This window comes from Aulonocara sp. 'chitande type north' Nkhata Bay, linkage group LG12 (assembly GCF_057382095.1).
Source record: "Aulonocara sp. 'chitande type north' Nkhata Bay isolate Kocher_YH1m ecotype deep benthic linkage group LG12, A_spYH_male_GT1.1, whole genome shotgun sequence".
Classification (NCBI taxonomy): domain Eukaryota; kingdom Metazoa; phylum Chordata; class Actinopteri; order Cichliformes; family Cichlidae; genus Aulonocara; species Aulonocara sp. 'chitande type north' Nkhata Bay.
The window spans coordinates 12,380,876-12,400,317 of NC_141355.1; positions in this window are offsets into that span (position 1 = coordinate 12,380,876).

Below are 19,442 nucleotides of genomic sequence, written 5' to 3' on the forward strand. Positions count from 1 at the left end.
TCAAAGAGGACATGCACCCAAACTTTAAGCCTCAGCAAAACTGAAGCAGTTTAGTTCTGAGAAAGAGTTCAGTTATCATAGACAGAAACTATCCATGTTTAAAGTTGGACATTTTAACATGGGACACCCATGATTCCCAGCCTCAAGTGGCCACTATTGGAACTGCATCTTTCAGCACCTCAGTGCTGCTTTTCTTTTCCAGCCCCAGATGATGTAGCTTTGTGTACCTATCTACACCCTAATTACAAACATTGGTAAAAAAAAAAAAAAGAAAAGGAAAAAAAAAGTTTTTTCTTAAGTTTCTAACTTTGGCTTGATTCATGGCTTCCTCTTCATTGGTCCATACATGATGTAAGTATGTATTCTAGTTGTCAACTAGAAAGTGCATTTTCTGAAGAAACTGCAGTGTGAATGCTTGAATCTGAATGTATGCATTGAAATGAATTAATTGCTGAATTTTAAGTTAAAAAGTTTTAATGAGATAAAAAGAAAAAGAATTTAATCTGAAAACAAAAGTGCTGAAGTGCTAAAAGCTGACGTTTACACAGAAGAAGAAGTTGGAAAAAAGCTGAAAATGTTTTAATTGTAAATTAGAAAAACCTTAGAAATGAGAAAAGAAAATTTAGAGTCAGAAAACCTCTGAATGAATATTAAAAGTTCATATTCTTTGAGTCACTGAATGACTAAAATGTGATCCCTCCACTTGGATCCACACAGTTTAAAAATTTTAAATGTCTGAGCTTTGAAAGACAAGGTGTTGGAAAGAGAACAACCATGGCAACGTTTTGAGGGTAAAATCATACCTGTAGAGCAAACACTGAGGACACAGCAGCAGTTGAAAGAGAAGTGTTTAAGATGAATCTTGGCAGAGTGAGAGACAGAGCTAGTTAAGCAGGCAGGTGTGAGCCTGGTTGCTATAGTGACTGCACCCAATGGCTCCATACACATGCACACAGACATGCGCCTCACTTCTGCTGCTTAAAATGAACAGAAAAGTCATGTGAGTGAAGTTGGCCCCCCCCCACCTTCTTCAAATCCAACAAAAGTGGTATCAAACGTTTGTGCTACGTTTGTGCTGGTTTGTGCTGCAAAAATTTTCATTTGTGCTACTATCATTTTAAAGATTCTAATCAAAATTTCTAGAGGTCATCAGAGGTCAACCAGCCCCCCCACATTACCCAAATCCTTTTTTTTTTTTTTTTTTTGAAGTGACATCAGAAACAGCAGCATGTGCCATCACGTGATGGCGGAGCTTCAGTTCATCCTTTGTCATCCTTTTTTTTTTTTTTTAAATAGGACAGGGGGAAAGAATGAAAGAAAGAGGGGGAGAGGAAGAAAGAAAACCAAAGGGGAGAAGAGACGGTGAGAAGGGGGGGAAGAGAGAAAAAAAAAAAAAAAAAAAAACCTCCTGGGTCACCTGTATGGAGAGAAAGAAAAACAAAAAAAACAGGGGAGACAGCAAACAACAAAGAGCAACATAATAATAAAAATTAAAAAAAAGCACCATCACAATAAACTAGCTAGTCATAGATATCAATAGTTACTAAATAATAAACGATATTGTGCAGCACGCAAGATAGACAGCGCACAGTGTGCTTTGAGGCAGCAGCCAAGAAAGCTGTAGTCCGCATCTGTGAATACCCATGTGTACACCTGTGTGCATACCTGTGTGGATCAGCATGCTTGCATTCCAAAGGTTTCTCCATGTAATGATCTGCTAGAGAGTGTGGGGAGCCACAGCCCTGTCCTCTATGGTATCAAGCAGGTATGGAGGAGATCAAAACTCCAGACATCCAGAGGCACCCAGAACACAAGAGACCAAGGAAGACCCACAGAGGGGCAGCCGCGCCACTGTCCCAGTAAGAGCTAAGGAGAGTCCCAGATGAGAGCTCATTCAGCAGCCGCGGAGCAGAAGCCAGGGGGAGTTGCAGTGACGCGCCCGTGAGCTCCGCCGGCAGCCAGCTGTGCCTGAGTGACCGAGCCCCAGGCCGAGAGGCCGGGGGCACCCCACCTCCAAAGTGGCCGGAGCGAGCCCCAATAAGCGGCCGCCAAGGAGTGAGCCGGTGTGTACCCGGACACCCACCCCCAGATACAAAGAACCACCAACGCACCGATACCTGAGGGAGTCCGCCACCGGCAGGGGAAGTGGTGGTGGGTGGAGATAGGCCTCCAAACCTTGGAGGGCCCGAGATGTCCCCAGAGAGGTGGCGTCTGATACCCAACCTGACATATAGACACAGACATACAGGCACACACAGACACAAACATCCATTCCCACCCTCATGCTCTCATATGTACTTCACACTCAACCGACGTGGAGACAGACATAAAGGGACGCTGTATACACGATCACACTCCCCAAGCGTACTCTACTAACCGGGTCTAGGTACCCTTGCCCCTGGAGGGGGGAACTGCACCCAGACCCAGGTGGTGTTACCCTTTTCCCTGCGGTGGGGAGAGGCAGACCGCCCCGACTCCGCAGCAGCAGGGAGGCCCCAGACCGCAGTCGGATGGCCCACTCCTCCTAGCCCCCCCGCTCCAGTAGGCCGCAGAGAATGGGGGTGAGAGAAGACTCCAAACCTCCCTCCACCCGCTCATTGTAGTGTTGATGCATGTGTGTTCTAAGGTGCAATTAAAACCCAGGAGGGCATAGAGCTACCTGCCAGAGAGCAGCAGGTAAGCACATAGTCCCTCCTGCTAGCCCTCAATGTCTACATGTATTTAAAATTGAGAGGTGGGCAACGACGCCAGGGGTGAGGCGTACACCCTGATGGTAACTTGGACTCCGTGTATCGTGCCCACCCCCAAGATCCTATATGTATGTGTAATGAGGGTGTGAGTAATGTGAATGTCTAAGTTGTGGGATAAAATTGAGGCAGAGGCAGCCAGAAGGGGACAGAGGGGGGGGTAGCCTCCTCTGCATCCTGGTGACATACCCCTACTCCAAGGCCCTGCATGTGTGGGTGGTTGTGGTGGAGCAGGAGGAGGGAGGCAGCTGGAGATGGGGAGGGAAGGAAGGGAGGGGCAGGTGACCCCTCCCTGGGGCCAGCTCCCCCGCTGACCCCAGTAGGCACTCCCACACTCCTTGACCCGCCAGGGAAAGGGGGGCCCAGGCCCATCCAGACCGGGGCCCAGCGCAGCAGCGCCCCCCGGCCCCACAGAGCCCGGGACAGTCCACCCAACCCCACCACAGAGAAAACTGCACCCACCCCACCATCCACTCGTCTTCCAGACTACATGAGACAATAGACGCCCAGGCTGAGATCTTCCTCCAGGGAAGATCACATTACCCAAATCCAACAAAAGTGGTATCAAACGTTTGTGCTACGTTTGTGCTGCTAAAATTGTCGTTTGTGCCGCTTTCATTTTAAAGATATTAATGAAAATGTAAAGGTCAAAAGGTCAACCAGCCCCCCCACATTAATGGACTCGAACAAAATTGATGTCAAATGTTTGTGCTACGTTTGTGCTGGTTTGTGCTGCTAAAATTGTCGTTTGTGCCGCTTTCATTTTAAAGATATTGATAAAAATTTGTAGAGGTCATCAGAGGTCAACCAGCCCCCCCACAGTAATGGAATCAAACAAAACTGGTGTCAAACGTTTGTGCTACGTTTGTGCTGGTTTGTGCTGCTAAAATTGTCCTTTGTGACGCTTTCATTTTAAAGATATTACCAAAAGTTTCTAAAGCTCAACCAGCCACTTTCTTTACCGTAAAGAAATTGAGAGATATTAACCAGCATTGGATATTTTTTTCTTATGATCACACTCTTAAACCTAGTAATCAAACTGCAATAACTTATTTAAAAACTAGGTTAAATATAGCATTTAAAATAATTAATGCATTCGGTTAGAGAAAAAAACTTTATTTGCTGGTAACAAAATACAAAACTACGAGAACAATGTAGTATATATGTTTCCTGTTAGAAAAGGTAAATACATTGAACTGTCTGAGCCTCACAAGTCTAATACAATAACTGAAAAATAACAGCTATTTCCATCATCTAACTCACAAACTAGAAAAGGACTTTCTTTCATGAGATCTTGCCATCATTCCTTTGTGTAGAGCACAGTGTGCGGACATACGCTGGTGTTTTCAGATGCTATGGTTATATCCTTTCTTAGGTCATCATACATCTCCCAGATGTACGGGGTCCTGTTACAGAATGTCATATAATGCCCGAGTGTTTCTGGTGTTGGGCCCTCCTGAAATGTAATGACTGCTTTCAGTGTGAATTTCTCTCCTTGAAGTAGCAGAGTGGATGGGAATTCAGTAAGCAAAAACCTTTTTGGACTGTGAAAACTGTGCTCCAGAGTTTCTGTAGAGCATTTTCCAAGGTCTGTGTCAATCCACACAAGCTCTCTCAGGGTGAAACTGTGACAAACAGTCCCTGTGCAAAGTTGCTTTCCTGATGAATCTGTTTTAAATGCTGTTGGAGATGCATCAGGACTTTCGATTGGTCTTAGGCATGGCGATGCTGGAAGGTTGAGCCCTTGTTCAACAGCAGACTGAAGGTGAGCTATGCCAGAAGCTGAGAGGACTGACAGATCAATGGAAACAAAAGGTATTTGCCTTGTGTTTGGTGTGTAAAGTTTGCAGTACTGGGAGGAACACTGTCTTGTGAAGTGAACACTTGGATTTTCCGTCATTGTTTTTTGAATTACTGTGGACACATGGCACTGTGCATCAACACGATGAACACCAGTCTTCAACTGAACAGGGCAGAATATTGAGCTCAGCACCTCTGCCCTCAATGAATAGGCATGTTGAGTGACACCCTTTGAAGCAAGGGATTTCACAAGCTGGAATACTTTGTTCTCCTCTGAACTATTCAACATGTTTTGAGCAGTACGACTGTCACAGTAAGCGCAGCACAGACTTTGACAGAAGGCATCAAAGGCACAGGTGTTCATGACACAGTATTGTCCTTTGCCAAGTTTTACTGCACTGTAAAGCCCAACAGTCTACCTGACATATAAAGTTTGTGGATATAACAATTGAAATTCCTCAAAGTTGAAACAACTTAAAACTTTTGTTCTGTTAACGATTCAAACAGTTATAATTGTACATGGCTTAGAAGTTAAGAGTAAATACTGCTTTCTTAATTATGATTTTTGAGTAAAAGGACAGAAGAAAAAAAAAATTCAGACTGCAATTAATTTCAGGTGGAGACAGTAAACACAGGTGGGTTGAAAGTAGGGGTGGGTTCTTATAATCGATTCATCGATTAAAATCGATTCTGGCTTGGATAACGTAAAATCGATTCATTAAAATCCTGAATCGATTTTTTAATATAAATTTATTTTGCCCAAAATGCCAGAATCTCAGGTGAAATCTCACAAAATTTCAAGAACCACCAAACAGTTAAGACAGTAAATGAGAGCAGGAACACGGATTCTGCACAAAGACTTAAACACACAGCGGGACCCGCGGATCAGAATCAGTTAGATGTCGCTTTTCTCACAGTCGGGGCTGAAAGCCGACAGCTCGCTGACTCTGATCTGTCGGCGGGTCCGCGCTTTGTGTGCACGCCCTTTATGTGCCGATTCTAAAGCTGTTAGTTTGATCTCTCTCCAAACAATATTGACCGAACCAGCAGCAAAAGAAGATCCAAACGCTTCACATAAACATCGTCATGAATTCACTCAGACTTTTACTGTTTTGCTTCCACTGCGATGCACAGCTCTCTCTCTGTACTTCAAGAACAGTTTCCCTTTCTTCATTATTCGCTTGCTTGTTATGCACAAGTCTACTGTTGTTTACAGGCTGTCGGCCGCTGTTTTTTCCCTTTTACATTCTTCCGAAAAGAAAACCTCATTTCTGCTGTTCAATACTGAACAAATTTAAACTTTTTAAAATTATTCAAAATGCAAAACGCTGTGTCTGTAATAAAACCGCTGTAACTTCAGAGGTGATGTTCATATGTTGATTAATGGTTTTCTTTCGTTTTTGATGTACTGCAGAATATTTTTATAAAATCCCAGGCCAGGAAAATCACCTTCATGTTTTTCTGTGTTTTATCCTCAGCTACTTTGACACAAAGGCCTCTGCTGTGATGCTCACACCTGTGATAAAGTCTTGCGTGTGTCAGCTTCCTTTTTATTGATACAAAAATATGTAAACGTACTGATCTGAATTATAATATTTCTGACTGTCAAAATTTCCCAGATTTAAATCGAATCGAATTAAATCGAATCGTGGATCGAATCGATTCGGGGCCTTGTGAATCGGAATTGAATCGATTCTAGAAATCAGTGACGATACCCAGCCCTAGTTGAAAGATCTATTGAAGAGTCCTTTCTTCATGGCCATTAAAACATTTTTAGGTTAAAAGACCCGTGTCATGAATCGCTGTGCGGCAGGCAGGAGTTGGACCCAATTCAATTCAATTTTATTTATATAGCGCCAAATCACAACATAAGTCGCCTCAAGGCGCTTCATAGATAGAGAAAAACCCAACAATCATATGACCCCCTATGAGCAAGCATTTTGGCAACAGTGGGAAGGGAAAACTCCCTTTTAACAGGAAGAAACCTCCGGCAGAACCAGGCTCAGGGAGGGGTAGCCATCTGCTGCGACCGGTTGGGGTGAGAGAAGGAAGACAGGATAAAAGACATGCTGTGGAAGAGAGACAGAGGTTAATAACAGATATAATTCAATGCAGAGAGGTGTGTTAATACATAGTGAGTGAGAAAGGTGACTGGAAAGGAAAAACTCAATGCATCATGGGAATCCTCCGGCAGCCTATGTCTATTGCAGCATAACTAAGGGAGGATTCAGGGTCACCTGGTCCAGCCCTAACTATATGCTTTAGCAAAAAGGAAAGTTTTAAGCCTAATCTTGAAAGTAGAGATAGTGTCTGTCCCCTGAATCCAAACTAGAAGCTGGTTCCACAGAAGAGGGGCCTGAAAACTGAAGGCTCTCCCTCCCATTCTACTTTTAAATACTCTAGGAACAACAAGTAGGCCTGCAGAGCGAGAGCGAAGTGCTCTAATGGGGTGATATGGTACTACAAGGTCATTAAGATAAGATGGGGCCTGATTATTTAAGACCTTGTATGTGAGGAGCAGGATTTTGAATTCAATTCTGGATTTAACAGGAAGCCAATAAAGGGAAGCCAAAACAGGAGAAATATGCTCTCTCTTTCTAGTCCCTGTCAGTACTCTTGCTGCAGCATTTTGGATTAGCTGAAGGCTTTTCAGTGAGTTTTTTGGACATCCTGATAATAATGAATTGCAGTAGTCCAGCCTGGAAGTAATAAATGCGTGAACTAGTTTTTCAGCGTCACTCTGAGACAGGATATTTCTAATTTTAGAGATGTTGCGCAAATGGAAGAACGCAGTCTTACATATTTGTTTAATATGTGCATTGAAGGACATGTCCTGGTCAAAAATGACTCCAAGGTTCCTCACAGCGTTACTGGAGGCCAAGGTAATGCCATCCAGAGTAAGAATCTGGTTAGATACCATATTTCTAGGCTTTTCAGGGCCGAGTACAATAACCTCAGTTTTATCTGAATTAAGAAGCAGAAAGTTAGCGGCCATCCAGGTCTTTATGTCTTTAAGACATTCCTGCAGTTTAACTAATTGGTGTGTGTTATCTGGCTTCATGGACAGATAGAGCTGGGTGTCATCTGCATGGCAGTGAAATTGTATGCTATGTCTTTTAATGATGCTGCCTAGGGGATGCATGTATAGTGTAAACAGAATTGGTCCTAGCACTGAACCTGTGGAACTCCATAATTAACCTCAGTGTGTGAAGAGGACTCTCCATTTACATGTACAAATTGGAATCTATTAGATAGATATGATACAAACCACTGCAGTGCAGTACCTGTAATACCTACAGCATGTTCTAATCGCTCTAATAGGATATTATGGTCGACAGTATCGAATGCTGCACTAAGGTCTAGCAGGACAAGCACAGAGATGAGTTCACTGTCAGAGGCCATAAGAAGATCATTTGTAACCTTCACTAAAGCTGTTTCTGTGCCGTGATGAGCTCTGAAACCTGACTGAAACTCTTCAAATAAACCATTCCTCTGCAGATGATCTGTTAGCTGTTTGACAACTACTCTTTCAAGGATTTTTGATATGAAAGGAAGGTTGGAGATTGGCCTATAATTAGTTTCATCAGTTGTTCAGTTCTTATAAAATGTTGTATAATTGTACCAAATCACTGAGGATACATCCAATGGGTAAATCACAACCAACAATTTTACTGTGATATTTGCTCGTGTTTAGAGAATCTCCATTATCTTTGTTACTGAGTTTCCATTTTTGTAGGGCCAAATTTGTATTAAAAATTAATATTTTCATATGATGTGAAAGGACTCAATCATTTCTAATTTTTAGAAGAAACCATTCATTAAGTCCCTTAAGGTGAAGATTTCATATATTGATAATGATAAAATTAACACAAATTAAAGGTTTCACTGATAAACACACAATTTTTCCTTGCTTTAAACCCCATGTTCTATATAGATTATAGCTCTGATCTGGAGAACACTATTTTAAAATACTGTGTAGGGTTTTTTTAAATGATTAAGAAACAGACTCTCTGTCACAAGAGACAGAAAGGTTGTATCTTAAAAGAAAAGTCTCCAAAATTTGGTAGAGTCTGATGTCATGCAGTTTCATAAACATATATTCTCCCCAAAGAATGACACCTGAAAACTTTGCGTTAAATGAACTTTTCTTTTCCCTTTTTAGGAGGCGCCTGATATCAACGTGAAACGCACTGCAGTACTTCGTGCCCTTCCTGTATGTCTATGTCTGTGTCAATTTTGGACTCCTGAGAGGGGTTATCATCCACTTCCTGCTCCACAAAGGCTTTGTGTGGATACTGACGCTTCACTGTACCATCCTGTCTGGCAACCTCTGCTTCTTTTCGTATTTGTTTTGCAGAACAGATCCGCATGTTCCCTTCAATAAAACCAAGATGACGTGCAATGAATTTATCTATCCTTATTGGGAGATTTTCATGCTTGAACAGACCATGTTTAATGTTCTTGAACTCTGCTTCAACATTAGCTGAAGTTGCAGTGAGTTTTTCGCTCTGAAATAGGGGAACCATTTCTCCAGTCCAGAGTGGTAGGTATCCTCCCAATCTAATTAGGTGTGGGACGAGCTCAGGTAGATAGTGCATATTGTCTCGATAACCATGATCTTCAGCATGGCACCTGCTCCCCTCACAAATATCTGCCACCCACTGCCTTAAGTCGGTGTTTATTTCTGTGCATGGATCCAATCTAATGTCTTCTTCTTCCTTGTCATCAGAAACAGATATAGTCTCATCTGCAATTTTTCTTTTCAGATTTGATTTGGACACTTCTGACATAATGGGGTTTCCAAAACTGTCACAGCCTTCTGTCTCACTTAATGCCACAATAGCAATGCTGCGTATTAGGACCTTTGCTTCTTCCAAGGATTGGGACTTGACAAGTTGTGCCATTGATCGCACGTAGAAATCCCTCACCCGATGAGGCTTTTTTCTCAAACAGTCCCACTGGCAAATCATTTTGAATAAGTGTGTCACATCCACTCTAATGAAACATTCAATTCAATTGTATTTATATAGCGCCAAATCACAACATAAGTCGCCTCAAGGCGCTTCATAGATACAGAGAAAAACCCAACAATCATATGACCCCCTATGAGCAAGCACTTTGGCAACAGTGGGAAGGAAAAACTCCCTTTTAACAGGAAGAAACCTCCGGCAGAACCAGGCTCAGGGAGGGGCGGCCATCTGCTGCGACCGGTTGGGGTGAGAGAAGGAAGACAGGATAAAAGACATGCTGTGGAAGAGAGCCAGAGGTTAATAACAGATATAATTCAATGCAGAGAGGTGTGTTAATACATAGTGAGTGAGAAAGGTGACTGGAAAGGAAAAACTCAATGCATCATGGGAATCCTCCGGCAGCCTATGTCTATTGCAGCATAACTAAGGGAGGATTCAGGGTCACCTGGTCCAGCCCTAACTATATGCTTTAGCAAAAAGGAAAGTTTTAAGCCTAATCTTGAAAGTAGAGATAGTGTCTGTCCCCTGAATCCAAACTGGAAGCTGGTTCCACAGAAGAGGGGCCTGAAAACTGAAGGCTTTTATTCGATTCCATTACTGTGGGGAGGCTGGTTGACCTTTTGACCTTTTGAAATTTGTATGGATTTCTTTAAAATGATAGCGGCACAAACGTAAATTTTTGCAGCACAAACGTAGCACAAATGTTTGATATCAATTTTGTTCGATTCCATTAATGTGGGGGGGCTGGTTGACCTTTTGACCTTTTGAAATTTGTATGGATTTCTTTAAAATGATAGCGGCACAAACGTAAATTTTTGCAGCACAAACGTAGCACAAATGTTTGATATCAATTTTGTTCGATTCCATTACTGTGGGGAGGCTGGTTGACCTTTTGAAATTTGTATGGATTTCTTTAAAATGATAGCGGCACAAACGTAAATTTTTGCAGCACAAACGTAGCACAAATGTTTGATATCAATTTTGTTCGATTCCATTAATGTGGGGGGGCTGGTTGACCTTTTGACCTTTACATTTTCATTAAGATCTTTAAAACAGAGGCAGCACAAACGACAATTTTTGCAGCACAAACCAGCACAAACTTAGCACAGTTGATTGACACCAGTTTTGTTTGATTCCATTAATGTGGGGGGGCTGGTTGACCTCTGATGACCTCTAGAAATTTGTATGGATTTCTTTAAAATGATAGCGGCACAAACGTAAATTTTTGCAGCACAAACGTAGCACAAATGTTCGACATCAATTTTGTTCGATCCCATTAATGTGGGGGGGCTGGTTGACCTTTTGACCTTTACATTTTCATTAATATCTTTAAAACAGAGGCAGCACAAACAACAATTTTAGCAGCACAAACCAGCACAAACGCTTGACATCAATTTTGTTCGATCCCATTTAATGTTGGGGGGGGGGGGGGGTGGTTGACCTTTTGACCTTTACATTTTCATTAATATCTTTAAAACAGAGGCAGCACAAACCAGCACAAACGTAGCACAGTTGATTGACACCAGTTTTGTTTGATTCCATTAATGTGGGGAGGCTGGTTGACCTCTGATGACCTCTACAAATTTTCTTGAATATCTTTAAAACAGAGGCAGCACAAACGACAATTTTAGCAGCACAAACCAGCACAAACGTAGCACAGTTGATTGACACCAGTTTTGTTTGATTCCATTAATGTGGGGGGGCTGGTTGACCTTTTGACCTTTACATTTTCATTAATATCTTTAAAACAGAGGCAGCACAAACCAGCACAAACGTAGCACAGTTGCTTGACACCAGTTTTGTTTGATTCCATTAATGTGGGGGGGCTGGTTGACCTTTACATTTTCATTAATATCTTTAAAACAGAGGCAGCACAAACCAGCACAAACGTAGCACAGTTGATTGACACCAGTTTTGTTTGATTCCATTAATGTGGGGGGGCTGGTTGACCTCTGATGACCTCTACAAATTTTCTTGAATATCTTTAAAACAGAGGCAGCACAAACGACAATTTTAGCAGCACAAACCAGCACAAACGTAGCACAGTTGATTGACACCAGTTTTGTTTGATTCCATTAATGTGGGGGGGCTGGTTGACCTTTTGACCTTTACATTTTCATTAATATCTTTAAAACAGAGGCAGCACAAACCAGCACAAACGTAGCACAGTTGATTGACACCAGTTTTGTTTGATTCCATTAATGTGGGGGGGCTGGTTGACCTCTGATGACCTCTACAAATTTTCTTGAATATCTTTAAAATGATAGCGGCACAAACGTAAATTTTTGCAGCACAAACCAGCACAAACGTAGCACAAATGTTTGACATCAATTTTGTTCGATTCCATTAATGTGGGGGGGCTGGTTGACCTTTTGACCTTTACATTTTCATTAATATCTTTAAAACAGAGGCAGCACAAACGACAATTTTAGCAGCACAAACCAGCACAAACATAGCACAGTTGATTGACACCAGTTTTGTTTGATTCCATTAATGTGGGGGGGCTGGTTGACCTTTTGACCTTTACATTTTCATTAATATCTTTAAAACAGAGGCAGCACAAACGACAATTTTAGCAGCACAAACCAGCACAAACGTAGCACAGTTGATTGACACCAGTTTTGTTTGATTCCATTAATGTGGGGGGGCTGGTTGACCTTTTGACCATTACATTTTCATTAATATCTTTAAAACAGAGGCAGCACAAATGATAATTTTAGCAGCACAAACGTTTGATACCACTTTTGTTGGATTTGAAGAAGGTGGTGGGGCCAACTTCACTCATATGCTTAATGGCTCAAAACACCTTATGCAATTATAAACTGATACGCACCTACTGGCATGCCCCTTTTAATTTCTTCATAAATGTTATTTAATGTTATTATTACGGCAGCACGGTGGTTAGCACTGTTGCCGCACAGCAAGAAGGTCCTGAGTTCAATTCCACCATCATGCCAGGGTCTTTCTGTGTGGAGTTTGCAGGTTCTCTCGCCATGTTTGCGTGGGCTCTCTCCGGGCTCTCTCCAAAGACATGTAGCTTGTGGTGATAGGTTAATTGGTTAATCTGAATTGCCCATAGGTGTGAATGTGAGTGCGAATGGTTGTCTGTCCCTGTGTGTTGGCCCTGTGACAGACTGGCAACCTGTCCAAGATGTACCCTGCCTCTTGCCCTATGACAGCTGGGATAGGTTCCAGCACCCCCTGCGACCCTTAAAAGGATAAGCAAATGGATGGATGGATGGAATTTTATTAATATCTTTAAAATAATAGCACCACAAACAAAATTTTTTGCAGCACAAACCTGTGACATCAACTTTTGTTTGATTTGGGTGATGTGGGGGGGCTGGTTGACCTTTTGACGTTTGCATTTTCATTAATATCTTTAAAACAGAGGCAGCACAAACGACAATTTTAGCAGCACAAACCAGCACAAACACAGCACAGTTGATTGACACCAGTTTTGTTTGATTCCATTAATGTGGGGGGGCTGGTTGACCTCTGATGACCTCTACAAATTTTCTTGAATATCTTTAAAATGATAGCAGCACAAACGACAATTTTTGCAGAACAAACCAGCACAAATGTTTGACATCAATTTTGTTCAATTCCATTAATGTGTGTGTGTGTGTGTGTGTGTGTGTGTGTGTGTGTGTGTGTGTGTGTGTGTGTGTGTGTGTTTGTTTTGGGGGGGGGGGGCTGGTTGACCTTTACATTTTCATTAATATCTTTAAAACAGAAGCTGCACAAACCAGCACAAACGTAGCACAGTTGATTGACACCCATTTTGTTTGATTTGATTAATGTGGGGGGGCTGGTTGACCTCTGATGACCTCTAGAAATTTTGATTAATATCTTTAAAATGATAGCAGCACAAACCAGCACAAACGTTTGATACCACTTTTGTTGGATTTGAAGAAGGTGGGGGGGCCAACTTCACTCACATATGTCATGTCTACAGAATTCTCATTTTTCATGCCTGTGGAGTTTATTATATGGACGTGGTGACAGTGTAAAGACAGCCTGCTCTTCTGATTTAACTTTTCAAGCATTCACACTAATTAGTGTTTAAACCTCCCATGGTTCTATATCTGGGGATGTGGCTTTGGTTTGCACTGATGAAAGCTTATAGTTGAAATGTGTTTGACGGTAAATGGTCAATAAAGAAGACAGCATTTTGTTTTGTTTTTACACAATGATTTTGTCATGTGCTGTGTGCAGGCAGGAACTGTGGACCCAATGTGCAGACACTTGGAGGTAAAAGTGTGAACTCAAAACAGCTTTAACGCTAAACACAAATATAACAAAAGCAAGAATACCAAAAGAAACTTACACAGGCAGCCAAACAGAACACACAGCATAGGATGAGGGAGATCGCAACAAAGACCAAAGAAAACTCAGGGCTTACATACCCAGAGAGAGCCATCAGGGAATGGGAGACAACAGAGAAACACAGCTGGGACAAATAAGGGTAGCGAGACAAGGGAAGCAAACCAGATACATTAACATGAGACATGGACTTTCAAAGTAAAACAGGAAACATAACACAGACAACGCGGACTTGACGAGGGGATACAGCAGACAGGGGGAGACAAAACAACTATGTAACACAGAGACAGAAACCAGAAGACAGAACTCTAAGAAACCAAAAGACTAGAAATGATAAATAATGGCAAAATCAAAGTTCAATAATAATGTAAAACTCAAAATTTTGGGTCAACGAACCCAGGCACCCTAACAGATTTATTTTTACAGTTAATTTTTTTCTATTTAATTATTTAGTTACAGTCCACCATACCTCTGATCCCCTGTCAATCCATCCACCCCCTTTTTAATGGTGTATCTGATTCAGGGTCATGAAGGGCTGGAGCAGCTGTCACAGACTGAGCAAGGTACACCCTGTACAGGTCACCAGTCTATGGCAGTGTCCCACTGTGTGTATTTTAAAAAGTACCGCATCTTAAAAACCACGGCTGCAGATAGATGGCCTTGGCAACTCTTCACTACATTATGAGGGGGATTTTATTATAGCAAATGACAAAAAAAATGGACCACTCATGATCTATTCAAAATACAATCTAGAGATGTTTTAGTCCCTTAAAGAGAGCTAATTATCTTTGTTTCCAGCTCCATACTTTAATTTGTGCACTACAGCAAATTTGTGTGATTCATTGCTGAAAATATGCTTATTTATCCTATACTGAGTCTTGGTGCAGTCCTTCAATTTATCTTCCATTTGAAATATGCCAGTTTAGCTGTCCTCTCTTTGAGCCAACCTTTGTCTCATTGGCTGCTCCTCAGAAGTTTTGAATAGCAGGTGGGTGGTACTTCTGTGCTTGGAGCAGGGATTACTTGTACATATACTGACCTCATTATTTGAAACTTGGCCCATGTTCGATATGAGCATTCACCATTTATATATACACAATATCTGTTGGTGTGTGTGTGTGTGTTAGAAAATATGGAAAAGGAATATTAAGTATTGGTCGAGGAGTTTGATTTCCAAACCAAATGCAAATCTTACTTTCATTCAGCAGTCCACCTTTTCTCAAAGCTCAGTTAAAGACACTTTTGACACTGTCATCTGGGTTGTAGCTTTGTTCCTGAAGATGTGCATGTCTTCAGGAATGAAAAGAAAGAAAGAAAGAAAGAAAGAAAGAAAGAAAGAAAGAAAGAAAGAAAGAAAGAAGTCCAGGAGATCTGAGTAGTTATTATGTCTGATGAAAAGAACAATCGAAAACAACCAAGGCACTTTGTCTTCAGGTATTTGTATTAGGATCAGCACAGATTTCACTCTCTGGCTTTATTTATAGCATAATAAGACATTTTACTTTTAAAAATCAAGGACACCAACAAGGCAGATAGGGCACATGCACTGGGGCCACAAATGTCCCAGGTTTAGTCCGTAATTCAATTAAATTCAATTTTATTTATATAGCGCCAAATCACAACAAAAGTCGCCTCAAGGGGCTTCATAGATACAGAGAAAAACCCAACAATCATATGACCCCCTATGAGCAAGCACTTTGGTGACAGTGGGAAGGAAAAACTCCCTTTTAACAGGAAGAAACCTCCAGCAGAATCAGGCTCAAGGAGGGGCGGGGCCATTTGCTGCGACCGGTTGGGGTGAGAGAAGGAAGACAGGATAAAAGACATGCTGTGGAAGAGAGCCAGAGGTTAATAACAGATATGATTCAATGCAGAGAGGTCTATTAACACAGCGGTCCCTAAGCGCCACGGACCGGTTCATGCCCGACAATATTTTTACGGACCTGCCTAGTACCGGTACCGTAAAAAAAGAAGATTTATTCATAACACACGTGAAAAGACCCAGGAAAACCGAGTTAACGATAAAAACGATAACAAAATAACGATAAAAAAACGATAAAAATCCTGAAAACCATACATTTCACACCTGAGCCTCAACTCTCAACTCTCGTGGCCCGGTACCAAACGACTCACGGACCGGTACCGAGGCCCGGGGGTTGGGGACCGCTGTATTAATACATAGTGAGTGAGAAAGGTGACTGGAAAGGAAAAACTCAATGCATCATGGGAATCCCCGGCAGCCTACGTCTATCGCAGCATAACTACGGGAGGATTCAGGATCAGTGCTCTAAGTGCTCTAATGGGGTGATATGGTACTACAAGGTCATTAAGATAAGATGGGGCCTGATTATTCAAGACCTTGTATGTGAGGAGCAGGATTTTGAATTCAATTCTGGGTTTGAAGGGAAGCCAAAACAGGAGAAATATGCTCTCTCTTTCTAGTCCCTGTCAGGACTCTTGCTGCAGCATTTTGGATTAGCTGAAGGCTTTTCAGCGAGTTTTTTGGACATCCTGATAATAATGAATTGCAGTAGTCCAGCCTGGAAGTAATAAAAACATGAACTAGTTTTTCAGCGTCACTCTGAGACAGGATATTTCTAACTTTAGAGATGTTACGCAAATGGAAGAACGCAGTCTTACATATTTGTTTAATACGTGCGTTGAAGGACATATCCTGGTCAAAAGTGACTCCAAGGTTCCTCACAGCGTTACTGGAGGCCAAGGTAATGCCATCCAGAGTAAGAATCTGGTTAGATACCATATTTCTAGGCTTTTCAGGGCCGAGTACAATAACCTCAGTTTTATCTGAATTAAGAAGCAGAGAGTTAGCGGCCATCCAGGTCTTTATGTCTTTAAGACATTCCTGCAGTTTAACTAATTGGTGTGTGTTATCTGGCTTCATGGACAGATAGAGCTGGGTGTCATCTGCATGGCAGTGAAATTGTATGCTATGTCTTTTAATGATGCTGCCTAGGGGATGCATGTATAGTGTAAACAGAATTGGTCCTAGCACTGAACCTGTGGAACTCCATAATTAACCTCAGTGTGTGAAGAGGACTCTCCATTTACATGTACAAATTGGAATCTATTAGATAGATATGATACAAACCACTGCAGTGCAGTACCTGTAATACCTACAGCATGTTCTAATCGCTCTAATAGGATATTATGGTCGACAGTATCGAATGCTGCACTAAGGTCTAGCAGGACAAGCACAGAGATGAGTCCACTGTCAGAGGCCATAAGAAGATCATTTGTAACCTTCACTAAAGCTGTTTCTGTGCTATGATGAGCTCTGAAACCTGACTGAAACTCTTCAAATAAGCCATTCCTCTGCAGATGATCTGTTAGCTGTTTGACAGCTACTCTTTCAAGGATGTTTGATATGAAAGGAACGTTGGAGATTGGCCTATAATTAGTGTCAGGGGTAGACATTTGTTCAAACACAAGTAAGAGAAATGAGACAACTGCAGACCGACTCAGAGTGTATAAGAGCGTGCGCACGGGTGTGAATGTCTCTGAGAAGACACACACACCGAGTGCAGGCTTGCTTCCTTTATTTATAGGGCAAAGCAGGTTACATAGTACTTCCTTTTTTAACAGAAGTTGAAGAGAGGTTAGACATTAAATCAGCTTATCTGATCTTTCACACACTGGGATAAGAATACAGAAGTATATCATGCTTTATCTGACATCACAGACACTGAAGTAAAGAATGCATCATTATATCATGCTTGTCAAACATCTCAGACACTGAGGTAAGGAATGCATCATGTTTTCCTTTAACAATAGACTTGGTTATGTGAAAATATATGAACACACAAAATATAAGGCATACTTGGTTAGAATATAAGGCACACTTGATTATATTGTATTATAGAGATTCGGTTATAATGTATAATGTAGAAAATCTCTAACATTTCCCTCCTGATGTTAATATATTTCACAGGTTTATATCAATGCATAGTCACTTGTTAAATCACATTTTCAACTTGCATGTCATTCAGTGAAGTATTTAAACAACAGCTCCTAATAAGAATAGAAATTCTCCACTCTTTCCTCTATGTTTAGCATATCATACTGGCGAAAGGGATCCTCAACATTTCTCTGGATCAAGACATAATTTCCTAAAGTATGGTTAAACATATTCATCACCATGCGTTTCAGACAAGGGATAATGCAAGCAGCAAAAATGCAAAATAGTAACATCATACTGCAGAGGGCCAACAGGCCTTTAATCAGCAAAGATTTCCAGGAGCCGTTCAGCAACCAGTCCCACCAGCCTTGCTCATCGGTTACGTAGTCCTGTTGCTGAGCGTCTCTTAGTTGTTTCAGAACATTCAAAGCATTTGTCATGTTTAATGAGTGTATGTTGTCAGGTTTGTAAGTGCAACATGTCTTGTTAAACAATATGCAGAGACCTCCTTTCTCTGCAAGAATAATGTCTAAAGCTACTCGGTGTTGCATGACAGTGATGCGGATTGCATCAATTTCTTCATTCTGTGATTTGTCAATGTGTGATCTGAAATGAAGATAGGTGCACAGCATCCTGACCAATTGGGTGGCAGCATAAAGTATGCACGCTGTCCGCACAGCCATGCCATACTTTGTACCCAATAAGTACCATTTACCTGTCGATGTAGTTTGACTGTCCCGTATGGTACTGTTCCATAGGTTGTGTTGCAGTTGCTGGTCTGGCCCAGGGGGTGGCGTCCTTGCTCTGCTGCTTGGTAGAAGCACAGAGGATGCTGCTTCTCTGTAGGGGTCATAAAAACAGGGAAAGGGACAGAAGCATTTCTGTTTTTTACTGTCATATCTACCCAGAATTTGTCGTCACAGGTTCCATTCTTCAGGCCTTTTGTTTTTGCCCCTGGGAGTGAAGCTCCAAGTCTGATTGCATAATGTTGTCTTCCAATGCTGGCGAAACTGGCTGCACATTCACTTTGCCAGTGACTGCTCATCATGCGACCATATATGGTGGGGTAGACTGAAGTGCTAGGCATGTGTGAACAGACATAACAGTCTTTGTCTTCTATTGTGTTGTACAGGTATCGGTACCAGGCATTATTCATCCATGGGTGAAGGTGATCTTGGGTCATTTCGGTCAGATGGGAATTGTCATGGGTCCACCTCTTGAGACGGGGAATAGTTGGTGCTGTTCTGGGGGCTCTTCCAGGTATCAGCCAGAAGAGCATCATCACTAAGATGACGGCCATCAGATAGATCAGGCGACACATGAGCCGTTTCCGTTGAAGGTGACAAGCACTTAAGCACAACAGCTTTGGGGCTGGTGCTAGTGACTCTTCTTCTCCTGTATTCATCGGGCTGATTTCGTGTATTTCAGGCGTCCCTGGTGTTGTCATTGGTTCTTCTCTTTGGTGGGATGGGTCACTCTTTATTATGTGTTTGTTCTTCAGGGCGACCAGGCACACCCGGGCTCCAAGTGAGTAGACCACTGGCGAGAAGGTAAAAGGCGGGGTATACCCAATCGGCCCTTTCCTTCACCAGGGATCACTTGAGAGTCGGGGGAACCGGCGTCTTATTGTGGTGCAAACACTCTCTTCACGTGACTTTGATGGATCCACGAAGGTCTTTCAGC